The 21774-nt window shown below is 40.2% G+C and overlaps 1 non-coding gene across 1 annotated transcript; it reads right to left on the reverse strand.

The window, feature by feature from the left end:
- Positions 1-19234: 19234 nt before the first annotated feature.
- Positions 19235-19307, reverse strand: trnak-cuu. The gene has a single exon. It is a non-coding gene; the product is annotated as a tRNA-Lys (tRNA).
- Between the last annotated feature and the right edge of the window lie 2467 nt (positions 19308-21774).

Raw genomic sequence — 21774 nt, forward strand, 5'->3', positions numbered from 1 at the left:
GCACAGAACAGGAAGTCCATCCACATGTCCTGAAGATGGCTGGAAAGATAACCAGATATGCTACCAAGAGATACCAGGTTTCATGCAGCACACTTGTTGTTCTGCCTCCTGTGGTCCGATCAGCTGTTCTGCTGCATCCAAACCAAGACCTGCAGATTCAAAGCAGTCAAAACAGTCAGTTGCACACAACGCTTTCTCACAATGGACTGCAGACATTGCACTTTATCACACCTGAAAGTCTGAACAAAGGTTCATGTTTTCATACATTTAGACACATTTGGTTAGTTTTGGTTTCACACTTCAATTCTGCGAGTGGACTAAAGGACTTCACATGACAGACTTGCTTCTTACATACTAATGAAATGTTGATGTGGATGTATATGTTGTAAGTCTTTTAAAGCCTGTGATGGCAGAAAATTGTTTTTTCTGTCTCTTATAATCTTTTAGCCAAGTGTTACCGCAGTGTTACATATTTATTAACAAACATGTCTTAAAGGGGAACAGAAGAGACAGACACAAAGAACTAGACTACTTAACAAAAGTGGTGATATAGCTTTAAAACAGAAATAGCAACTTAAATAAAACACATTTAACGCTCTCCCTCTTCCAAGGGAGAATTAGAAGAACTTTATTGATCCCTGAGGGGAAGTTCTTTTGTCACAGTAGCACACTTCTCAAGGCATAAGCAATATATATAATAATAACAAAAGCTAGGTATAAAGAATATATAAATATAAGAGTATAAATGTAAAATATAAAGAAAAATATAAAGGAGTGTGGGTATGTACAACATTTATATTATTAAAGAATTATTATGGTGAACCAAAAAGGACTAGTGAATAAAAAGCAGCAGAGAATATTGCACATTAATTATTAAACAGATAATATTGCACAGAAAATTGATAATAAGGACCATTTTAATAAATCTACTGTATTGGTTAGATTAGGTTAGTTAAAATTAGGGGGAAAACATCCTTAGACGTTGTTTACTTTATGTACAGCAATAAAATCATGGGCGTCACGCAGGACTGAGTTGAGCAGGTGACGGAGCTGAGGATGCTGAGAAAAATGAACGCCATCATGAACAATGACTTGCACCCTCTTCTTGCCTTGGATGGGATTCAGCAGAGCACTTTCAGTGTCCAGGGGATCCCACCAAAATATAAGACTGACCTAACTTTTTCCTGCCTGCTGCCATTAGGCTCTTAAAATGAAACAACTGTCTCCTTTATTGTTTTATTCTTAGATATTTTAGAAATGTATTTATAATTTTAACTCTTGTAGCATTGGGTTTATTTTATTGTCATTTGTTTATGTTTAATCTATGTTTTTAACTGTGATTGAACATCAACCATGTTTAAAGTTTGGCACAGATCTGAGCATGTACACCAAAGTTATACAACCTCCTGTTTCATGCCTTTAGACTGCACAACAAATGTTTGAAGTCAATTGGATTAATTCGCTAGGTGGAGTTACGCAACCTGTTAAACAAACTTCCTGTTTATTCCCTTATGCACCATTTATCTGGGACAAACTCACAGGAAACTGCAGGTCTGCTTAAGCTCTGTTCTTTTAATCCAAGTCAATTCAATTTGTATAGCACATTTCAGCAACAAGACAATTCAAAGTGCTTTACATAAAACATAAAAGCAACACAAGGAAATATAAAATAATATTTGAATACATTTTTAAAAAAGACTCAAATCACAGAAAAGGTTTTAATAAAATCACACTATAATATTTAAGATGAATTTGATCACAAACCAGGCTAAGATTCATTAAAAAGAAAAACATTTATTTCTGAAAATATGTAATGAAATTCAATTAAAAATGACATTTCAATTGCATTGTTGCTGTATTTTACCAGATGGTTGGTCTCTGCCCCAATAAACTAAAAGTAAATTTAACTGAACGACCTCTTTGCAGCCATCTGCTGGAGTGAAAACCATACAGCTATTACAAAGTACAAAGACGAAGGGGGTTGGTTAAACTACTCCGACAGGAAAATTGATCTCACATCACAAGAGGGAAAATGAAACAAACATCTCTTCTGCTCTGTAAGTAAATCTAAGCTGACAACATTTAAAAAAATATATATTATATGAGTAGGAGAAGCGTAGTAATGATATACAGAGAAAAGTTTGAATGTTAGAAAACTTTTAGTCGTAGTTAGAACTTTTTTTTTACTGATCAGTCTGGGGGATCTATCAGTTCTAATGTAGTTAATGATATTCAGCTGGTCAGAGTCCTGATATCTTGTCTTATCAATACATCTCCCAGCTCTACTGCTATCGCGAAAAAAATGTACATGTCGTTTAAAACTATTACATTTCATGATAACAAGCTTGATGATGATTCTACTTAAATTCTGTTCAGTTTCATTTAAATTGCACCACTTCATAACAGAAGTTATATCATAGAAAGCAGGTCTAGACCGTACTCTTCTTAGTATTATTCATAGAGGCTATGAACAAGCCCTTGGCACCATGATGGGCAGCCTCGCCCTGTTGGGTTGCAAAAGAGCGTGAGAGAGAGTCACAGCTCTATTGAGCCGTTTATTCATTTAGCCATCAGTTGTAATGACTTCATGAGTTTATAATCATTAGAGACAAAACCCATCACCTCCTGTGCTCACCTGTTACACATTTATCTTTACACTTATGAACCTCAGAAATGGCTGTGAAAGCAGATGTATATTTAGACATCTGGTTTCCTCCCGCCAACATTCACCCACTTACTTCAATGGTTTCATCATCGCCTCTTAGACCCCATCCTCACTGCTTAAAGACGTTTTATTCTTTTGATAGCACTTCTCAATCAGTCTTCATTAACAGGTTATGTACAACAGTCCTTTAATGTACCTGTAATCAAACCCACTCTTGGTCCAGGGATCTTAGACCAACATCTAAGCTTCCTGTGTTCTCTAAGATCAGAGACTTTCAAAAGGTTTCTGTGTTTGGACAAATCTTATTCATATAAGCAACTGCGCTGAGATAACTTCTTTTATGAATTAAAGTGTTGGGGATTAGGGTTTAGATGGCATCAATGTTTATATTAAATAATGTAATAATTATTATTACTTTTATTTAATAATCAATAATACAATATAATTTAAAGTTATATCTACCTTGAGGCACCACTCTTGAAACAAAACAAATAGCCCATTACTTAATTTAGTCTCATTAAATATACTAAACTATTTATTTGTAATTTTGGTTGAAAATTTAATTTCTGAGCATCATAAAATTGCCATTAATAGATAGTGATTTGAAGGATTTGCAGTTCTATGTGGCAGAGGTTGCCAATATATTCATTCTTAGGCAATATTAAAAGAAACAAGCATTTATTTACATGGTAAATAAAGCAAAACACACAAGATGAAGCGAACTAAAATGCACGACACCAAGACAAAGAGATCTGCATGTCAGATAAGGATGGTGTGGTGGGTGCAAGTGTGTGTGTGTGTGCGTGAACGCAGAACAAAAGGTGAAGGGGAAACTTTAAGTTGCTTCCTGCATATGCATGGTTTAAGGCCGAATCAAAGAATGTTGTGTATATGTCTTCTGTGTAACAGTGCAAAGTTAAAAGGAGTTAGTTACCATGCGAAGACTTTGTGTCTGAAGCATAACATCTCTAACCAATCCAGCAGAGGCTGAGAACTGTAAAGTTAGTTACATTATCTCACGTTAACAGTGATCACTTGTACCATAAAACTTCAATGAAAAACACATCAATGTACATTTACAAAAGAAAAATGGTCCTGTTAATGCTGCAGTTAAATTAAGGCACTAATAATGATAATAATAATAGGACTAATAATTATTATTGTTGCAGAAGTTGTTGAGCAGGAACATAGGGGCAGCATGTGGCTAGAAACCACATTTACCTCTGAAGTTGGAGGTTGGAGATGAGAATGACGTCACACCCGAGTTGACAGCGTTCCATTTAACAAGTCGAAAACATCCCTCGGCCAACCGTTGTTTACACCTAGCCAGGTTAGCCATTGTTATGCCGGTTGATAAAAACCGCATTGTGTGGTATTTACTCATACTTAATACTGTAGCAACACATCCGCAGACAGCAGCTGGAAAGCACTTTTTTTATTTCTATGAGTCACAAGTACAGAGAAGTGCTAATAAACAGTATAAACTGTAGCTTTGACTAACTGTTGATACTCAGAGCAGCCATCTTGGATCACGAAGTCGGAGTAGTACGGTTCTCCACAATTTTCATTAACGTTCGCTTTGAATTTCCAGCTTTGAACTTGGAAATTTCGACTTCCCATGTCAAATAGAACGCACCATTAGGACAGGGAGATAGTAACGTGCATTACTGGGATGAGACAAATGCAGTTTGCAAGAGAAAAGACGTGAAAACGTCTTGAATTTGAAAGAAAGGAATCTATGGGATGATACTTGTTTTATCTGAACTTTAACATGATGTAATAAAGCAGTGCAAACATTAGGTTCACAGTTCAATAAACTTTTAAACTGCTGTGACGGTTCTCAGTCATCCAGTACATAGTTATCCAACAAAGGTTAAAATCAAGGGCAACTGGACTTGGTTCAAGCATACAGGTGCTGGTCATATAATTAGAATACCATCAATCATCAAGAATTATTTCAGTAATTCCATTCAAAAAGTGAAACTTGAACCATATATTCATTCACACAGACTGATATATTTCAAATGTGTATTTCATTTAATTGTGATGATTAAAACTGACAACTAATGAAAATACCAAATTCCAATTCCAAATAAGACCAATACAAAAAAAAGGATTTTTAGAAATGTTGGCCAACTGAAAAGTACGAACATGAAAAGTATGAGCATGTACAGCACTCAATACTTAGTTGGGGCTCCTTTTGCCTGAATTACTGCAGCAATGCGGCGTGGCATGGAGTTGATCAGTCTGTGGCACTGCTCAGGTGTTATGAGAGCCCAGGTTGCTCTGATAGTGGCCTTAAGCTCTTCTGCATTGTTGGGTCTGGCGTATCGCATCTTCCTCTTCACAATACCCCATAGATTTTCTATAGGGTTAAGGTCAGCCGAGTTTGCTGGCCAGTTAAGAACATCGATACCATGGTCCTTAAACCAGGTACTGGTAGCTTTGGCACTGTGCGCAGGTGTCAAGTCCTGTTGGAAAATGAAATCTGCAACTCCATAAAGTTGGTCAGCAGCAGGAAGCATGAAGTGCTCTAAAACTTCCTAGTAGACGTCTGCGTTGACCTTGGACCTCAGAAAACACAGTGGACCAACACCAGCAGATGACAGGGCACCCAAACCATCACTGACTGTGGAAACTTTACACTGGACTTCAAGCAACGTGGATTCTGTGCCTCTCCTCTCTTCTTCCAGACTCTGGGACCTTGATTTCCAAAGGAAATGCAAAATTTACTTTCATCAGAGAACATAACTTTGGACCACTCAGCAGCAGTCCAGTCCTTTTTGTCTTTAGCCCAGGCGAGACGCTTCTGACACTGTGTCTTGTTCAAGAGTGGCTTGACACAAGGAATGCAACAGCTGAAACCCATGTCTTGCATACGTCTGTGCGTGGTGGTTCTTTAAGCACTGACTCCAGCTGCAGTCCACTTTGTGAATCTCCCCCACATTTTTGAATGGGTTTTGTTTCACAATCCAGCTGTCAAGTCAGCAGTCTTCCCCTTGATTGTGTAGCCTACAAAACTAGACTGAGAGACCATTTTGCAGGTGTTGAGTTAATTAGCTGATTAGAGTGTGGCACCAGGTGTCTTCAATATTGAACCTTTTCACAATATTCTAATTTTGTGAGATACTGATTTGGGGGTTTTCATTAGTTGTCAGTTATAATCATCAAAATTAAAAGGAATGAACACTTGAAATATATCAGTCTGTGTGGAATGTATGCATTATACAAGTTTCAAGTTTTGAATGGAATTACGGAAATCTTTTTGATATTCTAATTATATGACCAGCAACTGTATATACTAGGTTCACCTGTTAAATTGCTTGTTAACACAAAAAGCTAATCAGCCAATCACATGGCAGCAACTCAATGCTTTTTGGCATGTAGACGTGGTGAAGACAACTTGCTGAAGTTCAAACCGAGCATCAGAATCGGGAAGAAAGGGGATTTAAGTGACTTTGAACGTGGCGTGGTTGATCCTCCTGGTCTACTGGGATTTTCACCACAACCATCTCTAGGGTTTACAGAGAATGGTCCGAAAAAGAGAAAATATCCAGTGAGCAGCAGTTGTGTGAACGAAAATGTCTTGTTGATGTCAGAGGTCAGAGGAGAATGGGCAGATTGGTTCCAGATGACAGAAAGGCAACAGTAACTCAAATAACCAATAAAGTTAGCCATGAGGAATTAGGGCAGTTCTGAAGGAAAAATGGGTCCAGCCCGGTACTGGCAAGGTGTACCTAATAAAGTGGCCGGTGAGTGTATATATGTCTTATCACATGTCAACGCTCAAACCAACCTGTGTCTCATTTGTCTTCAGTGCTGACCTACCTGCTCTTCTGCAGAACAAACCAAGGTTAGTGAAACTCTGATTGCTCTTTGAACATGTTGGATTTGGATTTTCCGGCAGGATGGGAGTCAGTCTCACTGTTCATCACAGGGCTGGGACGTGATGGGAATCATAGGTCAGTTTTTAAATACATAAATTTGCATTTCTAACATGACTAAACGCTATTTTCTGAAAAACAAGATGGTAAAGGACTCCTTCTTCTGGGATTTTTTTCATGCAGTTATGGTACAGAAGTGAAAATTTTTGTCACCGTCTACTTTTTTAGTTTGCTGAGCGAGACACCAAACAACCACCTAATGTCAGTTTGCCTCTTCGCTAATCAGCTGAAGAAATCAACACCTTCAAAACATCCCTGCAAACGACATTTTTGATCAGTTTAAATACTCGGCTTGTGACAAGCTACTCTGAATATTACTACATACAGACAGCTTTTATTTTTGCTTGTTTGAAACACTTGGCCCAACCCGAGTCTGAATTCACACATCTCTTTTCCATCTCTGTTATTATCAAGAAACCCACGACAAACGCACCAGTCCGACCACAGCGTCCTTCAACTTGTTAGCAGTGGTTGCTGTATGTCGCTTGGAAGTGACGTTGCTATTCCAAATGCTATGTCACTTCAGCTCACGTGTTGGTGGTGCAAACACAATCAGAAAAATAAAACCCTTGAAGGTATGTAGTTCTTTGGGGGAGCTCCACAGTGGGCAGTTTCTCTCAGGTGGTATCCAGAACTGTTTGGTCCAAAAAACACCTATTGTGTCTCCGTCCCCATGTCGACTCTGTCTGTCAAACATGTACACTGTCAGAGGCTCTGAGAATCTCTGATATAGAAGATCCCGCTAAAAGTGCAAAAAAACACAAAAGGTTCAATGTAATGTGATTCATGATATAATGGAAACTAGCCGCCAGAGGGTACTGGGTAATGTAGTTTTTCTCAAAACATATTGAATTTCTGCAGCGCGTCTGACTGTGAGTCCCTGCAGCTCTCAGTTTTTCAGCTGGAAGTCTGTCTTTCTGAGCTGTGAGGAGGACGACAGCTCTACTGGATGGACGCTGAGGAGGAACACAACCAGAGAAACCAGGACTCAGTGTGATGACTGGGGAAAAGCAGCTGGTTCTTCCTGTAATATCACTGACATCGTCCCGTCAGACAGTGGAGTTTACTGGTGTGAGTCCAGAGAGGGAGCAAACAGTAACACCATCAACATAACTGTCACTGGTAAGATCAGACTGTGGAGTTAGTGTTGATGAAGCTGTGTGTAAATGATGAAATGCTGTAGTTTGTCTCTGTGTTGAGATGGACCAGTGATCCTGCAGAGTCCTGTCCTCCCTGAGATGGAGGGACATGATGTCACTCTGCACTGTAAAACAAAGACCCCTCCCTCCAACCTCCCAGCTGGTTTCTATAAAGATGGCTCCCTCATCAGGACTGAGCCTACAGGTCACATGACCATCCACCATGTTAACAAGTCTGATGAAGGCCTCTACAAGTGTAACATCAGCGGTCGTGGAGAGTCTCCATCCAGCTGGATCTCTGTCACAGGTGAGGAGCTCAAAGATAATTCTCAAACTGACCTTGTTTGTTTTCTACATTGAGTTCAGCAGGTTTCAGGACAGCAGAGATGATTCATGATGTGACAACATTTCTAACTTTGCAATCTACAAAGAACCAAGAGTGAAATCTCTCAGAGTTCAACCCACCGTGATATCTGGTCTTTTTAACTCTTACTTCCTTACTTAAACCAAGGTGGAAACAGATTACAAATTAATTTCTGGTTGTTTTTCTTGTGGCATTTTGGTGAATTAATTTTCCATTTATTTTTATTTCTGTGCCATTAATTATAATTTTTCTTTTCTTGTTAACTTTAGTGAAGCCCACCACCACAAGTCCTCTTTCAACCCCCTCTCCTCCTGGTTCCTCCTCCTCTTCCTCAACCACTCTTCCTCCTGGTTCCTCCTCCTCTCCTCCTCTCTCTGTGTTGTGGGCTGCTGTTCTGTCTTTCTGTGTTCTGGTTCTACTGGTTCTTCTGGTTCTACTGATGAGACGATGTATCCTTAGGAAACTTAAAGGTTAGTCACAGACTCCATGTGCTGCAGTTCACATTTAAAGTCACATTTTGCTGTTGATACATTTCTGTTAACACTTCTGGACGTACAAATAATAACAAGTTACAAACGGTCTGTCTTTCATGTCACATGATCTTCCTCGGCAGATGAAGTATGGAACTGTAGATGTTCAAATTTCCATATTTCTGGACACTTATAGGATTTCTATTTTATATTGGCTTAAATTTCTGCTCCTTTTGGCTCATTCAGCTGCTGAAGTAGAAGTTGGAGATGATGACATCACAGATGACATCACATACAGTGATGTCAATATATTACATCGCCTACAGCAGCCAATCAGACGCAGCAGAGGTAACGATGTTTTATTGATTCAGGATGAGCACTGTGTGTGCTCTTGTTCTTATGACTTTGTGAGGACCAAGTGGAGTTTTAGACCTTGAGAGGACACTTTGGAAAGTGACATTTTAAAGGAGGAAATGATATAAAGCATGTTCAACAAAGTAATCAAATGTAAAAGCAATGTTTAGTAGTCCATAAAGTTGTACACTGTAGTCTGGTCTGTTGTGGGTGATCATAAAGTTTGTTGTGCATTATGAGACTGTTCTGCGCCCTGTGGTGAATCTTATACCAGAAGCCAACAGCTCTTGATAACAACTAGATGAACGTGGCCTCAAATAAACTATCCAAATAATCTATAAACGGGCAGATTTGTTTGTATACTGTGCATATACATACTCTACAACACTTCTAAAGAAATGAAACTGATATTTTGCAATGTTTAATCCAAAGTAACAGACTTACAGAGAGTTCAGGGTAGCGACAGTTCAAACACCAAACAGCAGATCAAGTTTACAGATGGTTGAGGAAAATAATAGTCCAAACATCAAACAACACATGCAGAAAAACTCGACATGGGAAGATGACCGGACAAGGACTGAACAAAACAGAAGGCAATACAATATTTCACAAAGTGAGTGCACCCCTTACATTTGTGTAAATATTTGACTATATCTTGTGACAACACTGAAGAAATGACACTTGTAAACACAATGTAAAGTAGTGAGTGTACAGCTTGTATAACAGTGTAAATATGCTGTCCCCTCAAAATAACACATCACACAGCCATTAATGTCTAAACCATGTTATTTTGAGGGGACAGCAAATTTACACTGTAAAATGATTTTGTGAGATACTATGCTTTGGTAAACAAGCAGGCAGGGAGCGAACAGGTGCAGAAAAATACCAAACTAAAGCGGGACAGACCAACAACGGAAAACGTATAATAAAGGCAAGTCTTCACAAACACAGACCAAAAAGACCATAACCAAATAAAACAACCGAACAGGCTGAGACAAAAATATAACACATAAAACAAAGACCAAGTAGTGTTAAGAACAAGATAATTTTTCATCAGTTTAATTAGTGGACTTTTACTCGTATCTCTTCTGTTAAATTTGGCTGATATTTGCTTGATAGATTTTTCATTATGTAATTTTCCAATATTATTCATTAATATGGGTTAATTATTGACAGTAGGAGCAAAAAATATTTTTGTATAATGACTGCAGTAGTAGTAGCAGTAACTATACTAACAGTGCTGGTGTCATCTGTATGTGTTTCGTTTTCCAGAGCATGGTCCAGCTGTAGTCTACTCTGAAGTGAGAGGAGCAGGAGACATCAGTTATGAACAAATAGTGAACAAAGACATCAAATCAAACAGGACAAGAGGTACAGCTGCTCTTCTTTGTTTCCATCATGAACCAACTCTAGAAAAATCTGTTAGAGAAGAATACTGGAGAGTCTATTTTGGGTTGTCACAGTACTCTGTAAGTATGGTAGTTATTAGACACATGGAGATATCTAATGCTCAATACTCTGTGGTTCCTGTTAGCAGTTTGGTCGTATGTTTCACCACAGTTGGTGTTGTTGCGGGCGAGTGTTCGGGGAAGCAAGACATGAGCGTTTAGCCTTTACTGGTTTCCCATCAGCATAAACACATCCAATGACATTTATTTAGGTCAGAATTGAATTTATAAGATTGATAAAATTCCATTATTTTTCTTATTGAAAACACACTTCACGTGAAGACGCAAACCAACAACATGTCAGTCCATCATTTCACTGCTGCCTGACTTCCTGTCTGTTGCTCTCAGCTCCAAGCCCTCGGGTTCTACTGAAGATGTGAACCTAAAATGTGAGTGTTGAACATAAGATTTGTTGAGGAAGAAAAATAAAGCATACCATCAGACATGTAAGTTAAGAAAGGTTTATCTAGAAAACATAGGATAGGAATGTGTGAAGATATAAGAAGAGACGGACTCAGCAGCAGCGGTGGATTGGCCATCTGGTAATTCTGGCAAATGATTGAGGGGCTGGACCATTTGTTTTGGGGTGGGCGGGATTTGAAAGGATTTAAAAATGTAAAAATCTGTTGTTACACACACAAACACAAACACACAACTATTACTGCTGCTACTATTTATAGTTTTTGTCTTGGTATATATGTTATTGCCTTTCGTGCTGTTGTTTGTATTCACGCGTTTTCCAGTGTTGAGAGCAGTCAGTGAACAAACATGTTGCTGCAATGTTTACATCCGTAAAGTGTGATCCAGTGCTTTGAGGAAGGATGCTCCTGTTGGCCTAGCAGAGACAGGGAGGAGGGTGGTAGAGGTAGAGAAGGACACAGTGACACACAACTGTAATTAGCTCCGCAGTAGAGAAAGACAGTAACAGCAGTCAGACAGCACACAGACTCTACAACATATTCAGAGGGACTGCCATTGTTTTCAACTGTGTGTGTGTGTAAATTTCTTACAAACAGAATAGTAAACATTGTTTGCCAGCCACATACATTAACTGTTTAAATATCTGTTACATAACGTACTGCTTATATTAAATCACCATCTGTAAACAAATGTAGTGGGGGATGCATGGTAATGTGGGCTGGTCTACAGAGCCAGTCTGCCCCTGCTCAGCAGTGATAAGGTTCACACATACACATGTGGTTTATGTCACTCTGCACATCAAACACCAGCAGCAGCTTCTTCCTGTTGATTTCAGTGAGCTGGTGGTGTCTGTTTCAGGCATTGAGCCGGCATGTGTGAACTTGTTTAAAAAGGAGGTTGAGCAGCTTTGTGGGCGTCCAGTTTCCTGTTTTTAAAAGATACATCGATTGCAGCAGAGGTGTTCAGAGGAAAAATCTGTAAAAACCTGCTGATGTTTATTAAAGGTTGTCATTATACAACACAAGGTTGTAAACAAAGGTGCGGCTCTTCATGCAACACACACAGAACTTAACATGTATATTCAAATAGGGTAACATAAAATAAGTACAATAAAATAAAACAATAGGCTATATACGCATAAAGTGAAATATTTCAGGCCTTTCTTTTTGATTTATCGGTTTGCAAATGTCAGTCGACAGAGAAAAAGAGACGAGCAGTAGGAGCAAAGAAGATTCAAAACATCCGAAATGCTCGACTTAAAGCGAGTAGCCTCTAATTGACCATTCAGAAATGTACTGCAAGGCTCTGGTCCCCGCGGTTATTTGGAGTTCCTCCAAAGGTTCCTAGTTCCCAGGTAATGTTTCTGCAGTCTTAAGTATTGTGTGCATGCTGACTACTAAATTCAGCATGCTAACCAGCTAGCCCTCACATAATACCACTTTGTACCTTGAGAGGCGAAAGTCCGATAGGACTCTGGACGCTGTTGCTGCCTCTCTGATGCCCGATGTTCGCAGTTAGGAGCTATATAGCCTTAGATGTTATATGAATCTGGTCCATGGAACATCAGCTTTCAATTTTTCAATGCACATTTAAGAGTGCAAGTTGCAACTATTATTAACAATAATGGAAATCTGAGGCTTCATCAGTGGCAGTCATAACAATGAACATTTGTGCAGCTTCATCACCAAAACATATTTATTGCAGAATGTATCGAATAGTATAAGTGTATATTACTAATATTACCGCTTGTACTGGCTGATGATCCAGCATCTCCTCTACTAACTAATTTAATCAAAGCAATTATACCTATATTATTATTAATGTTACCAGCTAACTCAGGCCCTTTCAAACGGTCTCCCCCAGATTTCAAATAAAAAATACTATCTATATAAATAGCTTGGCTGAGTACTTGGTGTGTATCCATATTTCCCAGCTAATCAACATTTTAAATGCCCCCAAACCCTTTGAGCAGGAGCCGGATCTCACTAAACCTACCGCCTGTGCCGATTTAAATAAAACAAAGTCAGACCCCCATTTACATAGGATCACAAGTTTAATATTACAGTTTGTGATGCTACACTCCTGTTTGGATAGATGATTGATCCTGATTTGCCCCTGGCGGCTGTTCTGCCAGTGTGTGAATGAGTGTGAATGCTAGTTTCCATTTGAGCACTTAGGCAATGTGTATGACTGGTGAATGCAGATGTAGTGTAAAAGCGCTTTGAGTGGTCGAAAAAACGAGAAAGGCGCTATACAAGTACGGGGCATTTACATTTACCTGCGACTCGGTCCAAGGTTCCCACTTGGGATCTGGCGGTGGTTCTTGGGGCGTTGGCTGAGGACCCCTTCGAACCCCTGGAGTCAGCTGAGGCTAAGCACTTGACCGTCAAGATGGCCTTTCTCCTTGCTATCACCTCTCTGAGGAGGGTGGGGGATCTCCAAGCGCTTTCGGTTTCCCCGCAAGCCTGGAGTTTGCCCCGGGGAATATTAGGGCTATCCTGCACCCTCGTCCAGGATACATCCCTAAAGTGCCTTCTTGTGCGGCAGGGTCCACAGTGCTGCAGGCATTTCATCCTCCACCTCATGTGACGGCGGAGGACGGGAGACTTCATCTGCTCTGCCCTGTCAGAGCACTGAGTATTTACACTCTGAGGTCCTCCCGTTGGAGGACGGCTGACCAGCTGCTAGTGTGTTTTGGGTCTCCCAGGGCCGGGCTCCCTGCATCCAAACATACTATTAGCAACTGGATTGTTCAGACTATTTCCCTGGCCTATCTGTTGCGCGGTTGGCCTTCACCTGTGGCTGTGAGAGCTCATTCTACCAGAGGCATGGCGGCCTCTCGAGCCCTCCTTTCCGGGGCCTCTTTGCAGAATGTTTGTTTAGCGGCTGGCTGGGCCACTCCGCACACATTCATTCGGTTTGACCTTCCTTCGGCACCTGGCACTCGTGCGCTCTCCTCTTAGTTGTGCCACTTTATTGCACACTGGGGCAGACGGGGTTTTCGGCACGGTTTAGTGGGTATCTCGTTCCCATAGTGTCGTAACCGACGCAGTTCAAGTTCCCTCGAAGGGGAACGTCTCGGGTTACGTATGTAACCCTGGTTCCCCGAGAAGGGGAACGAGACACTGCGTCGGCCCGCCGCACCTCTCTCCCCGCCTGAAGCGCCTGCTTCATAGTTAAGCTAATGATGAGTGTGTACAGGTGTGCTTTATACTCCTCCGGTTATTCCGTCACACCTTACCGTTCTAGCAACAAACCAATAGGATTGGAGTGATTTCATTCACGTTCAGACCTGCTACGCCTAGAGGCGTTCCCATAGTGTCGTAACCGATGCAGTGTCTCGTTCCCCTTCTTGGGGAACCAGGGTTACATACGTAACCCGAGACGTTTTACTGGTGCAACTTGATTGAGTGAATCTCTAGTTTGAAACTCAGTTAGTTCTTGAGAAATGAGTGAAGCAGAGTTGTTGTCTGGTGATGTAGTTTCTTTGTCTTCAACAGTTTCTCATGTTGTTTGAACTGTTTGTGTTTGTGTGTTCAGAGTTTCCAGCAGAGCCAGAGGTCGTCTACTCTTCACTGAGGTAGACCTTCACACCTTCACACCAGTCCAACTACTGATGTCCAGCTGGCCTGGAACTGGTCCCCAGAGCCCCTCACACCTCAGCACATCCATTTATTATGTTTCACTGTTAAAGCTAAATTAGACTCAGGCAGCTATAAACAGACAAACAGCTCAGACTTAGTGAATGTTTTAAATATTTGTATTTTACAGTGAAATAACAGTAGCATGAAAAACTACAGAGTAAAAAAAAGTCGAAATACTTTTTAAGTCACTTTTTACCCATGTTAGCACCGACATGTTACCTGTTTTGTTGTATTTTTATTCATGTATTTCTATTGAAAGAATCTATTGAGAATGTCTCATTGTCTTGTGGCTGTAATAATTAATTGTACTGTTATATATTATTATTCATATTTTTTGGACTCTTGTCACAGCAGTGAACTTAAAAACAGGGTTACTAAACTTTGGTCTCGTTCTTGTTGTTCTACTGTGGGTCTTTGGGTTTCACAAAACTGTGGGATGGAAAATGTGACGTGTCCTAGTTTGGCTGTGGCTAACAGATACCTCCGATACAAACCTCTCTTCGGTGAAGAAACAAAACCACAACCACAGACAGCATGGACGTCTTTCAGCTTCAGTACAGAGTGTCTGTTTGTGTTTAAAGAGTTTTGATTCTTTAGTCAGTGAACTGGCGAGATTCAGTCTGTAAGCTTTAAATCAAATCCACTCGGAGGCTGATTGACTTTTCCAGAGTCCGTTTCTGGACAGAATATAAGCAGATACTGGCTCCTCTTCTGTGTCACGTGTATGCTAGGAAATAACATTTGATAAAGCTGTATGTAAGTCTGCATCTCTGCAGACTTTGCCTGAGGGAATTACCCACAGTTCATAGCACTGTGATGTTAAACGTAGCGTTTATCAAATAAAGTGATTATTTGAAAATGATGAAGATGTAAGTAAGAGCCTGATAAACGTTCACATCAGACAGTTGGTCCCTTCAGCGCCTTGAAGATAGTGAAAGTCCCAAAACCACAACTGTACACAACTTGTGCACAAAATATTTGGCCTAATACCAATAAGTATTCTCTGTGGGTCCCATACCTCTTGTGGTCCCTGCCTCTGACACTCCTTTTGGAAAAATGTTTACAATAATTGAGCAACTGTACACATTAAACTGTGGTGGTTATCAGGGTAGTCACTAATGAACTGTTCATACCACATTTAAACAAGTATTATTAATCTGTGAATTGTGCTGAAATCTCAACCTCTATTCCCATCACACTGTCTCCAACTATTCATTTCACTGTAGTTAAATGGTTTGCTTGGAGTATAAACATTTTCTTCATGTTTCACTGTTTAAGCAAAACAGTGCTTAAAAAATACCATCTTAGTTGTCTAACCCCTACACTGAGGACATGGTTACGATACTGCATAATAAATGTCAACTGAACAAGACTTCACTGGAGTCATGTTTTTATGAGCAGGAACAAGAAGCCAAATAATAATCAGCTTTTAAATAATCGATTGCATTTATATTGTGTTTATAATTTCAGGACATTTAATCCGTCTTTGTGTCCAAGCCCACAGTGTGAGTTAGTGGTTCAAAGGCATGTAGGCCTAAAAGCAAATTAATTAAAACTTCAGAAAGTTTAATTTATGATGCCCATAATAATGTATGTTCTGCAACTGCACTGCAAAGATATCAAGATAGATTCCTCGCTGACTGCCTTCAATCCAAACTGCTGATATTAGCTGAAAAGATTCTTTAACTGTGTTGGCTGTGATTGTGCTCACCCGTCTTTCGAAAGAAATCAGTTGTCCTTCACTTTGCATTCTTTCTATTTTGGTATTTCAATTTCTTAGGGACTGACATGACTGCCACAAGGCACATTGATGCTACATCATCAGCCATCCCTCTGCTCAATTAGTTTATTCAGAAACAAATCCTAGAACTAGGACTAGGAATAAACCATTTTGCTTCTTTTGTAAGGGGTGAACAGAATTTTAATTTAGTTGACCCTTCTAACTAAAACATTACAAACAAAAACAAAAACTTTTCATTCCAGGCTTTTCGAGGGCCCTCCCCATATTGTGGCCCAGGGTAATCAGTCTCACTTTCCCCCACTACGACGCCCTTGTTTTCCCTTATACTATTTTTGGGCCTTGCAGCCTGTCACGGCTAGTTGAGGTCAACTAAGTCTGTGAGGTTCTTTGGATAGAGAGTGGGCCTATGTCAACAAGACCATTGCAAAACGTGCGATAGGTATTGTTTCAGTGAATCCAAGTGCAGATACAAACATACAAACACATAGCAGGAGGCAACTGGTATCACAAGATGTATTTCACACAAAAGGACAATCTCCACCGTCAGCTTATTGACATTAGATCAGATGTCAGCTGCAGCTCTGAAGCTCTTTTAATACTTTCTACACAGCTCTAATAATAATTGAATGAAACACATGTATCACCTGCAGTGCAGCAGTGTTTTTAAAGTTTCTGTATGTTTCCACTCACAACAAACAGTTTGACAAGCATCTGACATTTATTAAAAACCTGCAACATTCTGTATTTATACTGTGCAGTCATTTAAATTGTTCTTAAAAACATACAATTAACTCAGGAAGAGCAGTTGTGGTGTTTTGACATGCTGGTAGCATGATTTTATTTAAACACTATGTCCTCACTCATTATCATATCTGTCCTGCAGAGCTTCTCTCCTCTTACTGGTCTGCCACCTGGTGGTTTTCTGTACGTACTGCATCTCCACTGTCCTCACAGTGTCTTTATATCAATGCAAAACCGCAGGTTAACATTTTGAATCATTCACTGACCTTACAATCAATCGATCAGTCTCACTCTGGTGTTGATGATTGACAGTTGTCTCTAACAGAAGCTGATAAATGATCTACATTTTCTTTCTAACCTGCTCCGACTGCAGCAAAAGACCTGGCCATCTCCATGGTGATGACCTTGCCCACCCTAGCTGAGGTAATAATAAAACTGTAAAACACTGTAAGCTATGAGTTCACTGAACTAAAGTTGAATAATTAGTTTAGTCTGCTGATGTGTCACATTTTTCCATTTGAAGAGTTCTTCACATGTCTTCAAGGCCCTGAAGTTTTTCACTATGTAAAATCAAAATATGAGGAGAATGAAGGAATAAATAAGAGGTACTAATGTGAATACATCTTTAGTTAGTTAATACTTTAAAGTCTTTCACAGTGATGCTTAAATCCCCTTTCTTGTAGGATGGAGTGGACAAACAACTCAATTTCAGTTCAATCTAGCTTTATTGGCATGAATGTAAAACAACAATATTGCCAAAGCTACAAATAAATTACAAAACAATTAATCACTAAAACAAATTTTAAAAGTTCAAATAAAGTAAATAAAACAGTGTGTGTGTTAAAAAAATAATTAAATGTTAAAATTTTTAATAAAATAAGTCAATAAAACAGTAAACGTGTGTGAGTGTTTATATATTAAGACAATAAAAATATGTGTGAAATATGAGATCAAAAAACAAAAAACAAATGAACAATTACTAAAATAACAGACAATGAAAATAATTATGATTTGAAATGTTTGACAAACTCAAATTGCCTAAACTTGAAACGTAATGAGCTTCTCTATTTCTTCAGCAGCGACATGCATGAGATGGGATGAGGGACACATGGAGGATAAAACAGAAATTGAGGCACAAGTGATGGACTGCACACAGAAGAGACACCAGAGATAGAGACTTTGTGACCCGTTCCTCTTCATTCTTATTCTATAGTCATTATTTTATAATATTTTAATCTTTTTATTCTTTTATTTAGAGCTTGTCCTGCTTATTTAAGCTCAATATGGATTTTAATTGTTTTGATATTTTGCTTAATATTACATTTTGTTCTTTCACTAAATCAGTAAGTTAATTGTCTTCACTTTATGATGTTATTAATGTGAGGTTTCCTAAATGAATGAGTTATCAGCAGCATCCTCAGTTTAGTTAGGCTTAGGCACCAAAACTACTTAGGAAAAGATCCTGATTTTGGTCATAGACTGTAAATAATGATGGACAACACATGGACAGAAATCAAAATGTCTACTCAGTAACGATCAGGGTTGAAGTCAGGGGCGTTTCCAGGCTCTTGAAACATTGGGGGCTTAGCCCAGCCCACAAATCTTTCATGTTTTCACCTGTTTTCAGCCCAAAAAGCCCAAAAAAGCCCAAAACTGAAAACACTTGTGATAAGACCACAAATCCACAGAAATGTTCCAAACGCCTCTGAAGCTGCGATCAATGCTCTCTCTCTCTGTCTCTCTCTCTCTCTCTCTCTCTTCTCGTGCTCTCTCTAAATGCAGGCATTTTTTCATTGTATGGGGCTCCAACCAGTCCCCATGGATTTGGTCCCCTCAATTTAGGCCTCTGGATTTAACCAATCCTAGAATGGGTAGGCATTGTACAGTGTCAAGGGAGCAGTGACGTTTTCAGAGCGTTGCTCAGGGGGCTCCAACCAGAAAATCTTTACTCCTAAGCCAAGTCCCCATGGATTGAGCTAATGCTGCCCCGATAGGAATGCGCCCAACGTGGGGCTCGACCCTGAGTTTGCTAATTATCCCTTAACTTCAATTTCGTAAGGGAGACGATAGTAAAAAGAGTAAATGATAAACTTTGAGTAGCATAGAATTAGAGTGTGGGCCAATTGTTATGGGTACAGGGCCTTGCTAATGGTCCCTCAATTTAGGCCTCCGGATTTAACCAATCCAAGAGTGGGCAGACATTGTACCGTGAAGAGTTATGTTTTCAGAGCGTTGCTCAGGGGGCTCAATCCAGCAAGTCTTTACTCCCAAGCCAAGTCCCCACGGATTGAACTAATAGGAAGATGCCCAACGTGGGGCTCGAACCCACGACCCTGAGATTAAGAGTCTCATGCTCTACCGACTGAGCTAGCCGGGCCATGTCAGTCTAAGTATAAGCCCTTCAATTCTCAAACAACCTATAATCTCACATGATAATGTGGTTAGCTGCTAACTCTAATTTAGTAAGGAAGAAGATAGCAAAGATAGTAAATAATAAACTTTATATATCACATACAATTATAGTATTGGGCCAAATTTTCCCAACTGCGAATTTCACTGCCACTTTAAAGCACCCAGGGAGCAGTTACGGGTCCAGGGCCTTGCTAATGCTCCCTCAATTTAGGCCTCTGGATTTAACCAATCCTAGAATGGGTAGGCATTTTACAGTGTCAAGGGAGCAGTGACGTTTTCAGGGCGTTGCTCATGGGGCTCCAACCAGGCCTCAATTTAGGGTCCAGGGCCTTGCTAATGCTCCCTCAATTTAGACCACTGGATTTAACCAATCCTAGAATGGGTAGGCATTGTACAGTGTCAAGGGAGCAGTGACGTTTTCAGGGCCTTGCTAATGGTCCCTCAATTTAGGCCTCTGGATTTAACCAATCCAAGAGTTGGCAGACATTGTACCGTGAAGACTTACGTTTTCAGAGTGTTGCTCAGGGGGCTCAATCCAGCAAGTCTTTACTCCCAATCCAAGTCCCCACAGATTGAGCTAATAGGAAGACGCCCAACGTGGGGCTCGAACCCACGACCCTGAGATTAAGAGTCTCATGCTCTACCGTCTAAGTGTAAGCCCTTCAATTCTCAAACAACCTGTAATCTCACATGATAATGTGGTTAGCTGCTAACTCTAATTTAGTAAGGAAGAAGATAGCAAAGATAGTAAATAATAAACTTTATATATCACATACAATTGTAGTATTGGGCCAAATTTTCCCAACTGCGAATTTGAGGCTGTGCATTTAACCCATCTTTGAATGGGCTGCCACTTTAAAGCACCCAGGGAGCAGTTACGGGTCCAGGGCCTTGCTAATGCTCCCTCAATTTAGGCCTCTGGATTTAACCAATCCTAGAATGGCTAGGCATTGTACAGTGTCAAGGGAGCAGTGACGTTTTCAGGGCGTTGCTCATGGGGCTCCAACCAGAAAATCTTTACTCCTAAGCCAAGTCCCCATGGATTGAGCTAATGCTGCCCCGATAGGAATGCGCCCAACGTGGGGCTCTACCCTTAGTTCGCTACTTATCCCTTAACTTCAATTTCGTAAGGGAGAAGATAGTAAAAAGAGTAAATGATAAACGTGGAGTAACATAGAATTATAGTGTGGGCCAATTGTTATGGGTACAGGGCCTTGCTAATGCTCCCTCAATTTAGGCCTCTGGATTTAACCAATCCAAGAGTAGGCAGACATTGTACCGTGAAGACTTACGTTTTCTGCTAACTCTAATTTAGTAAGGAAGAAGATGGCAAAGATAGTAAATAATAAACTTTATATATGACATACAATTAAAGTATTGGGCCAAATTTTCCCAACTGCGAATTTGAGGCTGTGCATTTAACCCATCTTTGAATGGGCTGCCACTTTAAAGCACCCAGGGAGCAGTTACGGGTCCAGGGCCTTGCTAATGCTCCCTCAATTTAGGCCTCTGGATTTAACCAATCCTAGAATGGGTAGGCATTGTACAGTGTCAAGGGAGCAGTGACGTTTTCAGGGCGTTGCTCATGGGGCTCCAACCAGACAATCTTTACTCCTAAGCCAAGTCCCCATGGATTGAGCTAATGCTGCCCCGATAGGAATGCGCTCAACGTGGGGCTCGACCCTGAGTTTGCTAATTATCCCTTAACTTCAATTTCGTAAGGGAGACGATAGTAAAAAGAGTAAATGATAAACTTTGAGTAACATAGAATTATAGTGTGTAGAGAAGAAGATAGCAAAGATAGTAAATAATAAACTTTATATACCACATACAATTATACTATTGGGCCAAATTTTCCCAACTGCGAATTTCAATGCCACTTTAAAGCACCCAGGGAGCAGTTACGGGTCCAGGGCCTTGCTAATGCTCCCTCAATTTAGGCCTCTGGATTTAACCAATCCTTGAATGGGTAGGCATTGTACAGTGTCAAGGGAGCAGTGACGTTTTCAGGGCGTTGCTCATGGGGCTCCAACCAGAAAATCTTTACTCCTAAGCCAAGTCCCCATGGATTGAGCTAATGCTGCCCCGATAGGAATGCGCCCAACGTGGGGCCCTGAGTTTGCTAATTATCCCTTAACTTCAATTTCGTAAGGGAGAAGATAGTAAAAAGAGTAAATGATAAACTTTGAGTCACATAGAATTATAGTGTGGGCCAAATGCAAATTTGAGGCTGTGCATTTAACCCATCCTTGAATGGGCTGCCACTTTAAAGCACCCAGGGAGCAGTTACGGGTCCAGGGCCTTGCTAATGCTCCCTCAATTTAGACCACTGGATTTAACCAATCCTAGAATGGGTAGGCATTGTACAGTGTCAAGGGAGCAGTGACGTTTTCAGGGCGTTGCTAATGGTCCCTCAATTTAGGCCTCTGGAT

The sequence above is a fragment of the Micropterus salmoides genome, unplaced genomic scaffold (assembly GCF_014851395.1).
Source record: "Micropterus salmoides isolate LMB-PRFRI ecotype aquatic unplaced genomic scaffold, ASM1485139v1 Ms_hic_scaffold_2, whole genome shotgun sequence".
In the NCBI taxonomy this organism is placed as follows: domain Eukaryota; kingdom Metazoa; phylum Chordata; class Actinopteri; order Centrarchiformes; family Centrarchidae; genus Micropterus; species Micropterus salmoides.